Source organism: Protopterus annectens, chromosome 7.part1, assembly GCF_019279795.1.
Source record: "Protopterus annectens isolate FY-2018-M chromosome 7.part1, PAN1.0, whole genome shotgun sequence".
Taxonomy (NCBI): domain Eukaryota; kingdom Metazoa; phylum Chordata; order Ceratodontiformes; family Protopteridae; genus Protopterus; species Protopterus annectens.
The window spans coordinates 378,055,612-378,076,046 of NC_056740.1; the positions used below are offsets into that span (position 1 = coordinate 378,055,612).

Here is a 20,435-nt window from a genome sequence, read left to right on the forward strand (position 1 = left end):
TTAAATCTAGAGTCTACATTATGTGAAATCCTTCCTAGCTTGTGTTGATTGGATTACCAGAGGTCAAAGGTACACTTATGTAATAATTGGTTAAGATGACTTTGTTATGTATAGAATATTAAATTAATAAAAATCTGGAAAAATTATGCGTGTGATTTAAAAAGATTTTCATGGGATGGAGCTCATCTTAATTACTATGGATCTAAGGTTCTGTCAGGCTTGTTTAGGAATTATTCCGATTCTTTTCAGGGCCTCACGAGTGAATCCATTTGTGTAACAGAAGCAGGAAATTTAATAGATCTTTACAATGTTTCTGTTGCAATGCCCAAAGCTTGGTGAACAAAGGAAATAAGTTAAAATGTATTGCACTTTATGAAGGATATAAGTGTATTGCTGTTACTGAGATGTGGAATTCATCTGACTTACAAATACTACAATATAACAAATTTGGGTCTATATTATAACATCGAATTTTATAAAGTTCGAATGTTATAATATCGAACCAGTTTTGTCGAACGCTGAAAACAGTGAAGGTGCAGGAAACCGAATTCTTTCCCAGGGAAAGAATCCGGTGGGTCATTGCTGTGGCTTTGCTGTTTTCAGCATTCAATATGTTGGAGCGTTACGGGTCGGGTTCAGGTAAGTGTGTGATTGTGTGTAGGTTAGGGTTAGGGAGTTGGTTAGGTGAGTTAGGGTTAGGGCGCGGGTCAGGTAAGTGTGCGACTGTGTGTAGGTTAGGGTTAGGGGTGGGTTAGGTGAGTTAGGGTTAGGGCGTGGGTCAGGTAAGTGTGAGGTTGTGTGTAGGTTATGGTTAGGGGGCGGGTTAGGTGAGTTAGGGTTAGGGCGCGGGTGAGGTGAGTGTGCGATAGTGACGGACCTTAAGGTAAGGGTCAGGTTAAGGTACGTGGAAAGCTAGTAGTGTATGTAAAGTTTAGTTTAGGTTTGGGTGTAGGATTTTAAGTGGATGCGTGCGGATTGCTGTTTTTTGTGTGTGTTTGTGTTGTGTGTATGTTTCTCGGAATATTCTGACTGTTCGATGTTTGCGGATTTCGGTGTTTAGGGTTTGATATTATAACATTCCAACTTTGTAGATTTCAATGTTATAATATAGACCCAACAAATTTGAATTCTTACATACAAGCCAGAGAGGTAGAGACTTACTTTATGGGTTAGAAATTCAATTTCTTGCAAACTTCTAAAGACTCCTGCTGAGCTGGAGTGTGTGATAGTCCAAGCTTATGGAATATTGTTGCATAATCCTATAACATTTATATTTTGTTATCGTACACCTACAATTAATTTAGTGACTCAATATAATTATTTGTCTATACTAAAGATTTTATTTTTACTTATTTATTTATTATTTGTTTTATTTGGCATTTCTTTATGGGAAAGTCCAAATGGACATGAATCTCGTTTTCAGCAGAGGCCTGGGGAGAAAAGCTCCAACATACATGGTTCAGTTAATACACTACATAATATTATCACATGAAGTGAAGTAACAAATAGTAGAATCGACATGCAGGATAAAAACGTCAGATCAGAAAATCATACAGTGAACATTAAACAACAATCATAGGATATTGAACATCTGGTAAAGTACAATCAATAGTGATAACCAATGGTAAAGATATTGGGCATTTTAAATATGGGCAAAAGACTAAGAGAAAGGAAAGATCTTGCCATTGGGAGGATTAGGAAATGGAGTTAAAGTAGGGAGCATACCTCTCAACCTGGAAACATCAAAAATCTAGACAAAGCTCATGAAAAATAGGTACAAATCTGTACGCTGATTAACATCTAATTTGCATACACAATTACGTAACTCCACCCACTCCAATGGAATTGTGGGATACCAACTTTCAAACGCAAACTGAAGAACAAACAACCAAAATATGGCACCTGAGTCCCCCTGCAGCCATTCCAATGTCCCATTACCTGGCTGTTTTGCCCCATTTACCATAAACATTAATGTATGCATACTGCTTTACTTCTACAATGATTATTTGGATTTTATTTTTACATTTTACAGCACAACAATGCAGAAACACTAAAAGACATCTGGTAAACAAAGCAATACTGTCTCACAGTGAAAATAGGCTTGGCATTAAAACTTCTCTGCCCTTGAAACTCACATTTATTGAAACAGCATTGAAACTCACACCACATCCAAAGAAAATGTATCTGGCCAGTGGTGGATAAACTGAGCCCTTACTACAACACTTCCTAGAAAGGATGGCCTATGCACAGTGGCATCAGTTCACACAAAAAAAGTTTACAAAAACCTCATTTCAAGATTACAAAGATTTCTGAATACATGACAAACTACAACTGGTATACGTACCTAAAACATTGAGAATGTATCAAGACCATACATATGGCATATTTAACTTTTAGCTACCCCTCTCCATTTTCCATGAACTATTTGTAAAATAAGTATTTATTTTAAATTAGAGCATATTTTGATTTTATATTACTTTACTTCCTCTGTACATACAGTGAACCAATGGAGTTAATGGAGTTAAAGAGGTTGCCTTATTAAAAGGATAACAATTTAAAGTTAACCATAATAGACAAAACAAAACAGAAAACACTCCGTCACAGTTATAAGGATATGCTTGCTGGCAATTACTCGAATAAGGCGAAAGATTTTAATTGTCCTTGAAGATATTTATTCACAAACGAATAGATAAAACCAATATCTGGTGTTCAGTTAATGTTGTTTTATCTATCCGTTTGTGAATAAATATCTTCAAGGACAATTAAAATCTTTCGCCTTATTCGAGTAATTGCCAAAAAGCATATCCTTATAGCTGTGACGGAGTGTTTTCCGTTTTGTATTGTCTATTCTGGTGTTGTCTGTTTGCTTTTGGGGAAGTTCAAAGTTAACCATAATGGCAGATACCTTCATGAGAGTGTTAAGAAAATAAAATAATAACAGACATCCTGATTGTGAATGTACTTAGTACAAGGATTAATAATTTCTTGCTGCATTGGGTGGTGGTGATGAAGTGGACAGATAAAAACATGTCATACATTTTATCCGTTTATTAGTGACTCAGAATCAAAAGTGAAAACACAAAAATGTGTACCATGTTTTATTATGCAGTGTTGGTTGACCAAGTTGTTGCATGTTCATCAGAAGTCCAAGGAGAGAAACTCAAACTGAAAACATGCAAGCAAAATGACACATTCACAACATATTTTCACAAGTAATTAAGTTTTCAGCTATATACATACTATTGAAGCAGGTACACTCAAATCAACATTTTGCTCAGGTATTACATCAGGTGTAGAAATTAAAGCAATCGCAAAGTAAGTCTATGAACAGAGAGTCAATAGTTAAAAATCCCAATGTCCTGCACTGATAAACTCAAGTCAGAGAAATGGGAGGCCCTAACTCGTACCCAAAAGAAATGGTCACCAACAGCATACATGTACCGTGCTGCTCCAAATACCAGTTAGTGCTAACAACTAACTGCAAACAAGAAGTGCTTAAAATACAAGTTAGTCTATCTCTTCTCTCTCTAGCTATCAAACTGGCCAGCTACGTCTATGTGTATTACTCGTTAGAAATGTTTGGTGTAATACAACAGTCTTCATTTGAAGACTGACAGTAAACTTTGTGCCCTGTGCAGATAATTATACACTGGGCTCGATGCATTCTGCAAAGGAATGGAATAGTTGCTTCAGGATCACTGTTTAGTGGTAGTTAATAACTGCTACAATAATAAATAAGTATGTAAATAAATAAATTAATGTTTAAATGAGGTGACTGTAGTGTTTTTTCTCCGTTTGAACTTGAGTAGGAAGGAGTGCATAAATATTTAGGAACTGATGAAGGACTGGCAATAAATCATGAACAAATGCAAATAAAATGCCATAAGAAATACTTCAGAAGACTAAAACTAATATTGAAAACAGTCCTGACATTTAGGAATAAAGTTCAAGCTATAAACCAATTTGTTCTTCCTGGTTTAACTTACAGTTTTGGTGTGACTGACTGGCTCCAAAAGTTATCGGATCAGTTGGATAGAAAAACAAGAAAAAATCTTCACACATCAAACAATATAAAAAAAAATCGTGCAAACAAAGACTATATATTCCCTGCGTTGGTATGGACCTACTTGAAAATTGATTATATGTACAGTTCTGCAAATGTGGGACTACATACATATCTGCTGACCTTGTTAGATCCACAGTTAGTTTTACAACATGAGCCACAAAGCATTATAGAGAATGATGACATTTATATCACATGGGATTACCATTATCAACAGTTCAAAAACACAAATGTAAGAAAACCAGATATAGGAGTCCATGAACAGAAGACACTTGCCTCCTGAATGCTTAGTTTAGCAGAAACATTCAGGTGGCAAGTGGGAATGGTAATCAGGCCAGAAGCAGAGAAGAATCAGACAGCAACTGAATGTGCCAAAAAAACAAAAGAAAGAATATAAGGAGAAGGATGATATGAGAAGGAAAGAAATGTGGAAAAGCCATAAATATAGTGACAACCATAGAAATCTCCTGCAACAATCTCATATTGATCAGAATCTGATGCAGGAATGGTTAAGGAGAGGTGACATGAAGCCAAAGAATGAAAGGTTAATAATGCCCACCCAGGATAGTGGACTACATACACCGTGGTTTACAAAGTCCAATAAACATGTGGGAGAAACAGACACATGTAAGTTCTGTAAAAAAGAATTGTAAACAATCGCACAACTTGCTGCTGGTTGTGATACACTCATGGAAGAGGGCCTGTACGCTGAAAGGCACAATAATGTGGCAAGATTGTTGTACTGGAGATTGTGCAAACACTGCAAGATACAAGTAGCTGAGAAACATTATAAACATGTACCACAAAGCATTATAGAGAATGATGAAGTGTACATCACCTGGGATCCCACATTATGACCGGTTCAATAAATAGATGTGGGAAAAACAGGTATAGTAGTCCAGGAAAAAGACAATGAAATTGAAATTGCCTCTTTTTTAAATTCATACACCTGTTGCATTCTACGGTGGTGCAGCGGTAGCGTTGTTGCCGCACAGCAAGAGGTTCTCCCATTCGATTCTCAGTGTGGGGGGAGTGCCTTCTGTGTGGAGTCTGCATGTCCTCCCCGTGGGTCGAGTGGCATTCCAAAAGACATGCGTGAATGGGCGTACCTTCATTGAAGGTTGGGCATGGAGCTGGCTACTCAGCACCGTGAAAATCTAATGCCAATCATTAGCGGTCCGGAGTTCCGCTGTGACGACCCCTAACCGGGAAAAGCCAAAAGACAACAACAACGACACACCTGTTACTATTCAGTACAAAATCTTATTTCTCTATGAAAACAATGGAAGCATCTCCTGTAATTATGGATACAAGTTTAGATATAGGTAACCTACGTTTTGTTACAACATATAATAAAGCTACTTCTGAGGTAAGAATAATTATTAATAATGACTGGTGTATATTAACATCTCTACCTGCGTTATGTCTTATATTTGGCATGAAACCTAGTTTCTCATATAGAAATTTTCAGAATATAAAACAGAAGCTATGTTATAAAGATGTGTATCAAGAATGGTGGGGTAACGGCAGTTAAATCAGGTACCCTTCCCTGTTACAACTGTAGCTGCTGTGATGTTATTAATAAAAATAATATTTTTCAACATCCAATAACTAGGAAGAACTATATATTTTCTGGTTTTGCAACATGTATTACAATGAATATAATATACCTATGAGGATATACGAGGGGGAGATTTAAATAATAAGCTTGAGATGAAGGAATATCAATGGATATTATGCCTTTGTGCGGATGTATCACTGGGTTTAAATCACACTGTTTCTTTAAAACCTGTATTAAGATATAAACAAATGTGTTTGAAATAGAGACCTGTGCTTTTAAAATTACTGTTCTTAACTAGGATTGATTGTTTAATTGAATAATTAACGGCTGTGTGATTTTTGATAGTATAAATATGGTTAGTATGTGTTAGTATTTTATACACTGATGAAGGGTTTGTTTGACCTGAAAGCTCTGTTTTATTAAACACTTGTTCAGTATCAGCATTGCTTGGTTTGTTTCATACTGCATCCAGTGTTGGTTCTATGAACTAAGCTTTGTTCTGCAACTGTTTGGCTTTTTTGAGAACTATTCATAGTTAAGTCATTTCTATGTGCATATATTTACTGTATTATAGTAATGCACTGTCATATGTTCCTCACTGTTGACGTTAAGTGTCACTAATATAAAAAGGTTACGACAGAAGCTAAAACCTACTTCATTAGCTCCTGGCCTCCTTACTCTGATTTTCTGCAGTCTGCAGCGACTACACTACTCTGTCCAATTATAATACTTACAAATAGATCCATAGGTGATTCATATTTTCCATTCCTATGGGAACAATGTTATATAATACCTCTTCATAAGGAAGAACAAATGACTCCATTAGTAATTTTTGGTCTACTGTCATTCTCTTCCCCATCTCTAAAATACTTACAAATTATATACAAGAATAGCTGTTACATTACCTCATAAACAACAATTTGTTTTCACCTACACAACATGATTTTCATCCTGGATTCAGCACTGAAACAACTCTTTTAAATTATCCTTCTTAATTACTGTTAATCATAGCAAATGTCAAATAACATAATTGAATAAAGGGCATATTACAGTGTCCTCTTTACCAGGGTTAAAGTTAATTATTTAGATGTATTACCAAGGTTAACTAGGGTTAAACTGAAGTATACTAAATTTATTTTGCAGGCAGGTACTAATTATTTAAGGTATACACCATAAAATAAGATGAAAAATGCAGTTTTTGATATAACTGAGTAATTTGAAACTTTAAATCTAGAGTCTGCATTATGTGAAATCCTTCCTAGCGTGTGTTGCTTGGATTACCAGAGGTCAAAGGTACACTTATTTAATAATTGGTTAAGATGACTTTGTTATGTATAGAATATTAAATTAATAAAATTCTGGAAAAATGATGCCTGTGATTTAAAAAGATTTTCATGGGATGGAGCTCATCATTACTATGGATCTAAGGTTCTGTCAGGCTTGTTTAGGAATTGTTCCGATTCTTTTTCAGGGCCTCACGAGTGAATCCATTTGTGTAACAGAAGCAGGAAATTTAATAGATCTTTACAATATTGCTGTTGCAATGCCCAAAGCTTGGTGAACAAAGGAAATAAGTTAAAATTTATTGCACTTTGTGAAGGATATAAGTGTATTGCTGTTACTGAGATGTGGAATTCATCTGACTTACAAATACTACAATATAACAAATTTGGGTCTATATTATAACATCGAATTTTATAAAGTTCGAATGTTATAATATCGAACCAGTTTTATCAAACGCTGAAAACAGTGAAGGTGCAGGAAACCGAATTCTTTCCCAGGGAAAGAATTCAGTGGGCCATTGCTGTGGCTTTGCTGTTTTCAGCATTCAATATGTTGGAGCGTTACGGGTCGGGTTCAAGTAAGTGTGTGATTGTGTGTAGGTTAGGGTTAGGGAGTGGGTTAGCTGAGTTAGGGTTAGGGCGCGGGTCAGGTAAGTGTGCGACTGTGTGTAGGTTAGGGTTAGGGGCGGGTTAGGTGAGTTAGGGTTAGGGCGTGGGTCAGGTAAGTGTGCGGTTGTGTGTAGGTTAGGGTTAGGGGGTGGGTTAGGTGAGTTAGGGTTAGGGCGCGGGTGAGGTGAGTGTGCGATAGTGACGGACCTTAAGGTTAGGGTCAGGTTAAGGTACGTGGAAAGCTAGTAGTGTATTTAAAGTTTAGTTTAGGTTTAGGTGTAGGATTTTAAGTGGATGTGTGTGGATTGCTGTTTTTTGTGTGTGTTTGTGTTGCGTGTATGTTTCTTGGAATATTCTGACTGTTCGATGTTTGCGGATTTCGGTGTTTAGGGTTTGATATTATAACATTCGACCTTTGTAGATTTCAATGTTATAATATAGACCCAACAAATTTGAATTCTTACATACAAGCCAGAGAGGTAGAGACTTACTTTATGGGTTAGAAATTCAATTTCTTGCAAACTTCTAAAGACTCCTGCTGAGCTGGAGTGTGTGATAGTCCAAGCTTATGGAATATTGTTGCATAATCCTATAACATTTATACTTTGTTATCGTACACCTACAATTAATTTAGTGATTCAATATAATTATTTGTCTATACTAAAGATTTTATTTTTACTTATTTATTTATTATTTGTTTTATTTGGCATTTCTTTACTGGGAAAGTCCAAATGGACATGAATCTCGTTTTCAGCAGAGGCCTGGGGAGAAAAGCTCCAGCATACATGGTTCAGTTAATACACTACATAATATTATCACATGAAGTGAAGTAACAAATAGTAGAATCGACATGCAGGATAAAAACGTCAGATCAGAAAATCATACAGTGAACATTAAACAGCAATCATAGGATATTGACCATCTGGTAAAGTACAATCAATAGTGATAACCAATGGTAAAGATACTGATCATTTTAAATATGGGCAAAAGACTAAGAGAAAGGAAAGATATTGCCATTGGGAGGATTAGGAAATGGAGTTAAAGTAGGGAGCCATCAGAGAAGTAACTGGTGATTTGGCTAATAAGAGAAGACAGGAAAGGAAAGGGGAAAAAGAAGAGCAAGGCAAAGAGACGGGTGAAGGAAGAGAAGGGAGGAGTAACGCATAGTATCAGCCTGGTGTAACACGTACAGAGTGAGGAGTTAAAAAGTCTCTTTAGAGAGTGTTTGAATATCTGACTACATGGCATTGCTCTAACATCTGTAGGAATACTGTTCCAGACCTTGGTTACTGAGTAGGAATATAGACAGTGACCAATAGATTTTTTTTCGGTTTATGGATTTCAAGGATGTGTTTCTCGGATGAACAAAGAGGGCAATTAGGAAGATAACGGCTAAGAATGGTGCTGGTTGCTGGGCAGGATGAGGAATTATATGCCATTTTATGAGCAAGGAGGAGATGGGTGAACTTGAGGTATTGAGGTAACTCAAGCCAATTTAAATATCTGAGGGCAGAACAGTGGTGGAGGTTGTATGACTGACTGGCTGCAAATCCAGCTACTTTGTTATAGCAAAGCTCAAGTTTTGATCTTAGGGAGATCTGAATGTTGGTGAAAATGGGTGAGGCATATAGTAGTGAAGGAAGGTGGTATGAATTGGCTAGAGTAACTCTGAAGGAGTTGATAAGGAATCTTCATGATCTATAGAGCATGCCCAGTTATTGGTGTGCTGTTTTCATGCATGTTTGAATACAAAAATCACATTTTAGTTGATCATCTGTTGTGACACCAAGAACCTCTGTGTGAGGTACAACTTCAATTTCAGGATTTTTGAGAAAGGATATCTTGAAGGTTTCTTTTATGTATATTTGGGATTTGGGGAGAAATAAGAGCAGTTTTGTTTTATTTGGATTTAGGAAAAGCTGACTGTCAGTGAGCCAGTTTTTAATGGAATTAAAAGCCTGCTGAGTGATGGATTGTAACTGAGAAGGACTATTAGATGAGCAAATGACAGTGGAGTCCTCTGCATATTGTGTAAGTGTAGCTTGTTGGGACAATGTATGTAGATCATTTATGATATGTTAAAAAGGGGAGAGCCCTGTGGGACATCTGTATTAACTGGGAGAAAAAATAAGTAAGCAGAGAGCCATTTAACTGATGACAGACAGTCAGATAGGTAGCTAGAGAACCAAGTGACTGTTGTACTGGAAAATTCTAAAGCAGACATTTTTGAGAGTAGTTTGGTATGTGCGACTGTACTGAAAGCTTTAGAGAGATCTAAAGATCTAAAAAGAAGGAAGACACTATAAATTGTTGTTATCTCTGGATTTAATGACATGGTCCATAAAGGCAACAAGGGCACCTGTGCTATGATCTGGGCAAATGCCATGTTGAGTAGAGGTTAATAGATTTTCTTGTAGTAAGTATTGTAAAAGTTGTTTATGAATAAATTTTTCTAAGATATTGGAAGGAGGGGACAAGATTGCAATTGGTCTGAAGTCTATTATTTCAATGGGGTCCCCCCTTCAAAAAGAGGAATTATGTAATCTTTTTTTCCAGAGAGATGGGACATATCACTCACAGATGAATCAACTGATCAAGATAGAGACCGGGTAGGCAATAGACGGGGCAGCAATTTTTAGATATTCACAAGGGAGACTGTCTACAGAAAGTTAGCAGTGCTTACGTTTGTGTAATACATATTTTATATAGGAAGCAGAGGCAGATTTTAAGTTAAAAATGGCATTGTTAGAGCTTTGATGTTTGTCAGAGGTGGCAGGATTCTGTAGAGAGTTTTGGGTGAGAGTGGCTATTGAGTCTATAAAATGGGAGTTAAATTTAGAAGCAGTCTCTAAGGGCAAGATGTCTGGACAAGGGTGATGGGTACTAGGAATTCCAGGGTATACTTTCTTGATAGTGGACCAAAATTTTGGGGGGTTGTGTTTTTGGTTAATCTGTGAGTTGAAGTAATAATATTTCTTATCAGCAGTAACTTATTTTTGTCATGTTTCAAAGTTTTTTGTTCATAGGTTCATAGGTAGGTACTAGGCTATTGGCGCGAGGGCCAAGGCAAGCCTAGCCAACAGTGTATTGGCTATTGCCCCCATGTATAGCTAAATTCCTGCCCCTCTATAGAGCAGTGCCCCAGACATGACCCCAGGGGTGACTTTCATATCACCCATCCACTTATCAAGGTTTTTCTTGAAGAGTGCTAATGACGAGCTCTACTTGATGTCGATAGGAATCTTGTTCCAGAGCATGGGAAGTCTCTGGGACAAAAATCTATCCCTCCAGTATGTCCTGTTCATTGTTGTGGTGAGGTTTAGGTCCCTAGTGCATGTACCTCAGGGAGACTGGGATTTATTCAAGTGGAGCACATCCAATAATTCCGGGTTTGACATAGCTTTGCATGTCAGACAGAGGTTTCCTTGGAGTAAGTGGTATGCGACCGAGTAGAGTTTAAGTTTCTTGAGCCGGTCGGCATAGAGCAATTGGTTGAGGCCAGCGATACTCTTGGTGAGGTACTTTTGGGGCCTCTCAAGCTGTTGTAGATATCTTCTGAGGTACATCCCAAACAGGGCATTGTATTCAATGAGGGGTCTGATAAGTGATGAGTAGAGGGGAATGACGACTTCCTTATTTCTAGATGCAAACCCTTTTGTGATTAAGTGGGCAACGTAGAATGATTTTCTGACCACTGTGGCAATGCGGTTATTGAAGGAGAGGTTACTATCCACTTGGGTTCCAAGTTCTCTTATCACACTTTCTGTGTTAAGTGAACTTCCCTCAATTTGGTAATTCATGGGTACCGTGTTTTTGCCAAAGTTGATAACAATGCAATTTTGGGCATTTAGTTTGAGGACATGATTTTGACACCAGGTGTCAGTCTCGGTGAGGCCCTTTGGCAGGATATCTATGTCGGCAGGGGGATTGATAATGGCACCCAGTTTGCAGACATCTGTGAACTTGGTTAGCTATAGACCCTTGCTGTACACTTGCACTTCAGAGAAGTATATACCGAACAGGAGGGGTCCCAGGACTGAATCCTGGGGTACTCCACTTATCACTGGTTTGGAGTCAGATCTAGAGTCAGCAACTCTTACCATGTGGGTTCTGTCCATGAGCCAGTTGGCCACCCATCTCATGATGTAAGGGTTTATGTTAAGGATGGTGAGTTTATCAATGATTTCTGAATGAGGGATAGTGTCAAAGGCTTTAGCGAGGTCCAGGTAGGTTGTATGGACTACCTTGCCTCATCTATGGCCTTTGTAACTGTTTCAAAGAAGTCTACCAGGTTTAGAAGACATGACCTACCATTTACAAATCCGAACTGGGTAGCATCCAGAGTTTGGAGGTTACTTCTATCTTTGTTTATGAGTTCCATGATATGCTCCATGGCTTGCAGACCAGGCTTGTCAGGCTAATATGTCTATAGTTTCCGGGGTCTGTGGTGGTTCCTCCTGTGTGGAGTGGGATAACCGCTGCTGTGCGCCATTCTGTGGGCACATAGCCTGTGGTGAGGCTGTGGTTGAACATGGATTTTAGGTGGTGGGGCTAGTTCATTTTGGATTTCATGTAAGACGCAGCCTGGGATGTTGTCCGGTCCGATGGATGCTGAGTTTTTTGCTTTAGAGAGTGCTGTTTTTACCTCTGTATTTGTGATTGCCGTGCTCTACAACCATCTGACATAGTTATGGGCCCTTTGGAGGGTGAGGGGAAAGTAAAGTTAGCACTGAACCTATCTGCCAATATTTTGGCAATATCAGTTGGCTCTGTATATTTTGTGCCATTCTGTTGTAGCTCGGTGCAGATCGGGGTGTTCCATGGAGATTCTTGACACAGCTAAAGAATGCCTTGTGGTTGTCTGGAATCTGTGGCAATTTTTCTTTCAAAATTAGCTTTGGAGGATTTTATGAGAGATCTTTGTTTCTTATTGAGGCTCGTCAGCGAGTTCCTCTATACCTGGATTTTTACTCTCTTTTGCAACAATTTCTTCCATCTGTTGTAGAGTTTGTTAATTGCAGGGGAACACCAGATTGGCTTCCTTTTTTCGGAGGATAGCGTCTTGGTTTTGTTGGGGATAGCATGATCCATGCACTCATGCAGGTGCTTGTAGAGTGCATTTCTGTAGGAGTCAACAGTTGTGACTGTATTGACTGAGTTATCCATCTGCAGGGGTGTCACAAAGTTGGTCACCTCAGTTTTGAGAAGCATTAAGTTTGCTTTGGAAACATTTTTTACAATGGTCTCCTTGTGTGGGAATCGGGTCAGGATGTGTATATCTAGGGTGATTAGTTTATGGTCTGATCTAACCAGCGAGGTGTTGATCTCGGGCATTGAGCACTGGTCACCCATGTTGGTAATGACCAGGTCCAGAATATTGTTGCCCCTGGTGGGAGCATTGACAAGTTGATCCAGGGCATTAGTGTTTATGAACTCCAGGAATCATTGAGCCAGGGAGTTAGTACAGGAGTAGTTTTCCCAGTTAATGTTTGGTAGTTGAAATTGCCCATTATTATGGTGTTTGGTTGGACCCTCATTTTTTCCACTGTCCCCAGGAATGAGGAGTGAGCGTCCTGGGTCAAGGTGGCTACAATTTGGAATGTGTTTTTACCCTGGGTTAGTTGCACTTGGATGATTTCTGAGGCATCACATTTTGCAACTAGCCTGGAGGTGTGGATGTCCTTGATGAATATGGACACGCCTCCGCCCTTTGCCTTTTGGTCCGTGTTTTGTGGCCGAAATGTGTGGTATGAGTTATAGCCTGGTAGTGCTGGGGTGGTGTCGGGAGCCCTAAACCAGGTCTCAGTCACTGCACAGATATTGATGTTCTCCATTTTGAGGAGTGCCTCGAGTGAGTGCATTTTGAGGTTTAGACTCCTAGCATTGAGTAACATTGCCCTCAGTTTTTTGTTTCCTGTAATTCTTATGGTGGTGGGTTTGTTTTTTGAGCCTTGCCTAAAAAAGGCACTGTAGGGGTGGAAACAGCCTTGGCCAATATTCTGAATCTCAGGGGTGATAGATGCAGGCCGTCTTTGGTGAAGCATCGTGGCCTGTCGAGCATGTCATCCCAGGCAGACAGATACTGGATCCACTTTGAATGACACCAAAAGCTTAGCCAATTGTTGAAGTTAATCATCTTATCCTTGTACTGTGGTATAATTTTTGGTGAAGGCATAGGTTTGTAGGTCTGTAGGTGAGCTTGAGATTTATATTTTTACCAGTTTCTCCAAGCTTTGTCTCTCTTATACATTAATTGTCTACTAGAAGGGGATAACCAGGGTGACTGAGTGAATTTAACATTCTTTTTTCTTACAGGAGCAAATATATGAATTTAGACTATAGACATCTGGTACCGAAAGCTGACTTGAGTTCACCTACCACTGTTTGGCAAGTAAATGAAGGAGAAAATAAGTTGAAAGAGAATTTATTGAAATTTGTTAGTATCATAATACTGCACAATTGATTTTGGAACTGGCTCAATGTAGTAATATCCTATACTTGTTAGGTACAGATAATCTGATTTTATTTGAAAATATTTAGATAGTTCTTTCTCATTTTAAATAGTTGGTAAGGGTAAACTGAGAGTATGGGCCAAACATTATAATTATGGATTAATTGATTATTATCAGTTAAAGCAAAAGTTGCTATACTTGGATTGGCTAGAGGTGGCTGTGGGGGTTATGATAATATAGAATATCTATTGTATAACTGTGTAGTTGAAGCAACTTGCTAAGCAACAATAAATTCCAAAAATAAATTCACAATATGGTAAATTTGTAATCTGAACAAATTATATCATAGGAAAAAGAGGGCTTCCTGTGTTTGCTGTAAATTTCCAAGGTTGAGAAGCAAGTATCGTTAAGTATAAGAAATGAAAAAATAAAATATTTTGGCAAATAAGCACACAAACGCCAAAACACTTACACATATATTAATTCCTTCAGGAATGAAACAGATCATATTAATTCCATTTTTGTAGATGGGTCAATGATTAGTGATCATGGACTGATAGATATTAAATGTAATGAATATTTTACTAGTTTTAGCAATGATACGAGTAATTGTTGTTCTCAATTTGTGGAAGAAAGACTTGATTGTATGATAAAATGCCCTAATAGAGTCCTAGATTCATAAGCCTAACCAAGTTTTCCCAAAGGAACAATGATGCCCTGTATCTGAACAGGGCACTGACAGCCAGGCATTTATAAGCTACAGCTGCCCATAAGGGACATGGGTGCCAGGTTCATTGTAAATTTACTATTCCGCATCCACTGGTCTAGGTTGTGCTTAAACTGGGTAATAGATAAGTTCAGTTTAACATGAATAGAAAGCCTGTTCCATAGGAGAGGCAGTCTCTGGGACACACATCTGTCTCTCCAGCATGTTCTGTTTAAGTCAAAGAAAAAATTCAGGCCACTAAACCTTGTACTTCTGGTACTATTTCAATTAAAAATGGAGATTCATAAGTTTGGGTTTGTGGTTGCACTGTAAGCTAGACAAAACTCACCTCTCAGCAATCTATAGGAGATTAAGCAGAGGGAAAGGGCTTTAAGGAATTCTGCATAAGGCAGGTTTGTTACACCTTGTGTTCTTTGTGTAAGGAACATCTGAGGTCACTCTAGTTGCTGCATATGTCTGGTCAAGTACATACCAAAGACAAGAAGCAACAGCTCACGACCAGAGCAAACACCAGAACCTGGATACAATGATGTTCGACCAAAATCCTTTATTTACACCTTCGTTGTCCACAGAAAAACGTACAGCTCACAAATAAACACACCAATGCAGTCAAGCGCTTTCGCCCGGGCTCTCCCAGGCTTTTTCAAGACAATTAGAAACTGGGAATACCTTCCATTTTTATATGCTTTTGGCTTCCCAATCATCCTATTATTAGTTGTAATTGATTACAATTACTTGTACTTAATTAAGCCATGCTTGATGCTTAAAGCTGTATTAGCAGATGCTTTTTGTCTTAAAAATAGCTTCAACAACAATGTTACACATACATTTTCATTACTTAACAAAACATTATCATTTACATTATTAGGAGTCCATAAACAACAAATTTAAATGAAACATATAAAATTAAAAAGTTAAAAGTTTGTTTATCTTGCAAAAGACCAAGTAGATAAAAAATAGTTTAAACATATTGTGACTATAAGCAAGTCTTATCAAAATACTATCCTTCAAATTTTTAAATGGCATTAATAAATAACTGTTACAAAACAATAATTATTAATAACAATAGTAATATTACTACAGGTAACTTCAATGTAGTAATATAAGCTACCTCTTAAAGGAATAGAAAGTCAATGATTAAAAAAGTTCTGCTTAAAAATATTAATAAAACACTTTTAAATATATCAATCTATTATACTACTTAATAAATGATCTTACTTTAATATAATTTATGTAAATTTGACTTGGTGCCAAAACATTTATGGACATTATGAACATCTTTTTACCTAGCCCATGCTGAAACTGTCATCCTATATTCATCCTTACTCACAACAAGCAGACATGTTCTTAGGTATAATATTGCTTAAACAAACAAAAAACCATTTAGGAACTTTGTCAGTTTTACATAAGGTTATTTCACTATAGTCTTGCTCTTCGCAGCTTGAGGGCACTATTGATACTTATGGCATCATTAAGACCTGGTGGCTTTGTGGCATTTAGTTTAATCTGCCATAGCAATTCTTTATATTCTAGGGATGCCTCCCAGTCACCTCCTCTTATGCTGGTACTTACTTGTTCTAACACCAAAAATTTTAAGCACATATTAACACAAGTTACAGAGTGCTTAAAAAATGCATTGGATTCTTTTTTGTTTTTAACTTCATAATTGTGCTCGTATATCCTTCTTTTTAGAGTCCTTTCAGTTTTTCCAACATAAAAGCTTAAACAATATTCACAAATTCCCAGGTAGACAACTCCTTTGGAGTTACAATTAAAGTGACCCATTGGAAATAGATTAATATTTCTAGATTTTAAATAAATCCCTTTGTTATGTAATATAAAACTACATTGATTGCAAGAATTGCATTTGTAGGTTCCTCTAGTGGGCTGGTTCATATTATTACTGGTTATTGCGTTCCTTTCCAGAAGTTCTTTCAAGTTACAATCCCTTTTTCTAACGAATTGGGGTTTAATGGAAACACTTTTTTTAAGCTCATCATTAATAAAAAGAATGGGCCAAAACTTATATATGGTGTTCTCAATTTCCACATTGCCCTTGTTGTATGTGTATAAAAAAGAAGGCTTTTTAAATTTATCATTCATGTTTATGCTAACTACTTCTTGGGTTTGTTTGAAACCTAGTAGTGGAGGATAATGTGTGCTTCTCTTCTGAGAGATTTCATTAGCCAACATTACAAAAAGCTCAATTGGATAATCTTTCTCAAGAAATAGCTTTTTCAAGTATTCCTTTTCGTTGTTGAAGAGACCTTCCGTACTACAGATTCTGGATGCTCTTATTAGTTGACCTTTTATGATCCCCTTCTTTTGAAACAGTGGGTGATTACTCTCAAAATGTAAAAGCGTATTTGAGTAAGTGTTTTTTCTGAAAGTACTATTTCAATTAAAAATGGAGATTCATAAGTTTGGGGTTTGTGGATGCACTGTAAGCTAGGCAAAACTCACCTCTCCGCAATCTATAGGAGATTAAGCAGAGGGAAAGGGCTTTAAGGAATTCTGCATAAGGCAGGTTTGTTACATCTTGTGTTCTTTGTGGAAGGAACATCTGAGGTCACTCTAGTTGCTGCATATGCCTGGTCAAGTACATACCAAAGACAGCATATGTAATATTATTGAAGAGATGTTATTAAGAGCCTTATATAAAATTAAGGCTGATATACCGAGCAGACCAGATTGTATTCCTGGAATTTTGCTTAATATAATTGATAATTTTTTGAGTATATTAACTAGGGCATTTAATTCTATGACTGGTAATGGATACATACCAACATCTTGGAAAGAATCATTAGTTACTCAGATCTGTAAATCTGGAGAAAGGATGTCAGTACTAAATTATACCAATATTATGCAAATGCTTTGAGAGATGTATTAGTGAAATCATATCATCAAATAATTCATGCATTGCTATATATTTTTCAACATTTTTTTTGAAAGTCCATTCTACGTTCACTAATTTGTCGAGCTTTTATGGTTACGTCTCTAGGGTTATGGAGATGGGAATTAGTATATGTGTAATCTATTTGGATTTAACAAAAGAAGTTGACTTACTATCATTCCATATTATTGATGTGGCATTAGAACAATATAAGGTTAATCAATATTTCTGTAGGTGGATTAATTATTTGCTCAGAGGAAGAACCCAAAGAGAATAATTCAGGAGAAAAAAATCAAATCCGGCACTCAGGGATCTGTGCTTGGGCCTTTGCTGTTTAACACTGCTTTTGCCTCTGTTCAATGTAAGTTGGTTAAGTACACTGACAATTGCAAAACTGGCTATTTTCCTAACAATAAAAATGATTTCACTAATATAAATGGGTATTTATTATGCTTAGGTAAGTGGGCTAGTGCAGTTGTTCTCCCATTTAATGAGAAAAAGTATTGTCATGCATTTTGGTACACAAAAATCAGAGATCGATTACATTGTCTGCATTTCATTTAATTGAAGTTAGTGAATACTAGGATCATGGCATGCTAAAATATTTCTCTTTGTTTTGAAAATCACGTGAGAAATATCTGTAATAACACCTTGAGACAGATGGGTTTGATTCTTAAAAAACTTTTGACAAGATAGGTTATGATCTTAGCTAGTTTATTTAAGGTATATATCAGACCAATAGAGTGCTCTGTACTCTTAATAACTGACAGTCTAATTATACAGAAACACTTAAATGTACAAAAAGAATACATTTAGTACTCCCATGTATTCAGTATATTTTTCAGTCTCTCATCTATTTTCGTAGGTTTCAGCATTCCACCTTTTTTATTTCTTTGTTCTCTTTTATATCTCCTAAATGTGTTATACTATTTTTGACTTGGTTTACTGCTATTCCAGCATTGGTGATCTTTTATTTGCTGACTGCACTTCCTACTTTGGTTTACTTTAATTTGTATACCTGCTAACAAAGGCATTGACTGGAAAAAATAAAACTGGGTATCTAGAAAAACAGAACCCTCCACCTCCCCATTTTAAAAGATAAATGGAGACACAGTATGTTAAATAAAAAAACAAGTAAGAAAATAAAAGAGATAGGAGGAATTAGGACAAAAAGAAAGGCTGTAACAGTAACATAAGAAGAGAAAGACAAGGTGTACCTAGAGAAATCAATGTAGTTTACAGTAAACAACAGAATGTCATCCATTATTTATTCATTACTGAAAACTGCAGTGTAACTTAGTACCTGTCAATAAAGGCTACAGTCTCTTAAAAATGTATTTTGTTTTAAGGTTTATTAAAAAATAACACTTAGTAGATTTTACTGTTAGCCTGCACAAATTCTTCAAAACTTGTATAAACCTGGAAGTAAATGCTTTACCAAGCCAGTATAAATCTATTCAAGTAAAATCGCAGGTGAAATAGACTGATCCATCTTTATTTGGTACACATTTTCATGTGCGTGTGGATTAATATAAGGAACAATCAGAGCTGCAACAATGGAATTTGGCACCCTCATCAACACACTCATTTGAGTACAGCCTTCAGTAGTGCACCCCATTTGGTACCCCCACTTAAAAAAGGCAGATTAAGAACTTAAGTGAATTAAGTGAATGTGATCATCTTGTAAGTAAACTGTTTAACTATCAAACTTCCATCATTTTTAAAGGATTACCTTTAAAACCCAATGGAAGTCAGATAGCTTATAAGATGCAGGTTTTGTTGTCCTCTTCACACTGGTGCCTGGGACAAGTGCCCCATTTGCTGTACCCATCTTAAGGCAGAAGGAATAATGTCCACCTCTCTGCCAGCGAAAGCATGGGTAAAAGTTTAGTACATTTCTAGGTCCTGACAAATGTGTTCACATGCTTCTATACGTATTAGCACTGTATACCTCTCAACCTCCTTGTGCAATAATTCTGGACAAAGCCATAAATAATGGGGGACAAATGCCCAAAAAGTAGGGGCAATTTGTAAATATCGCTCTTATAAACTTAGAAAATTCCTAGAATAACAGATTTTGTATTATTGTACAGTTTTCTGAATGGTATGAAGTCTGAAACTCAAATGCCCATCATTATTTAGTGACTTCAGTCCTCAATGATTTGCCATAAACCCACAAACTTTATGAAGAACTGACCAAAAATATGAGACAAAACTATGGACATTCTGCAAAAATCTGGACAGTGGAGAGATATGTAGCAGAGACTAGGTGTACCACATAAGAAGCAGAAGTGTATTTACAGAGATGCACTGAAAAGCACTTTCAATCACCACATTTTTATTAAAGTTTTACTATGAATGTAAGGTTAGGAAAAAGCTTTAACGGTTGGCAATAAGGCCAGCACATTATGTCAAGAGCCATTCACATATAATTAAATAGTAGAAATAGGCTAAAAATATGAAAAGAACATGCTAGAGCAGCTAGCAAGAAGAAAATATTTTGCTGATATACATGGCAGACTAGGTGGATATAGGAGTACTCCGAAACATTAATAATTCAAAACGACATATGCAGTTTGATTTGGTGACAAGAGTAACTGACTCTACTAAATTATACAGCACAGTTTTTGAACAACACCGTGTATGGATATTTATAAGACAACAATCCTGGAGTTATACATAAAGCAATGCATTAACAGCCATACACTGCAAAAAATAATATAAAGTTAACATAAAGTGAATTGGAAAATAGCATTTGCCATTCAAGTAATTTATCAATGAATATTCAGTGAATTTACAAACAATTATCATAAAAAGGAAATACATATACTACTAAGCCTTTTATAA

The 20,435-nt window shown here is 36.8% G+C and overlaps 1 protein-coding gene across 1 annotated transcript in view; it reads right to left on the bottom strand.

Annotated features, from left to right (window-relative positions):
- Positions 1-20,435, bottom strand: part of GNB5 (G protein subunit beta 5) — a 1,344,368-nt gene that overhangs the window by 917,654 nt on the left and 406,279 nt on the right. The gene's annotated exons all lie outside the window — the stretch shown is intronic.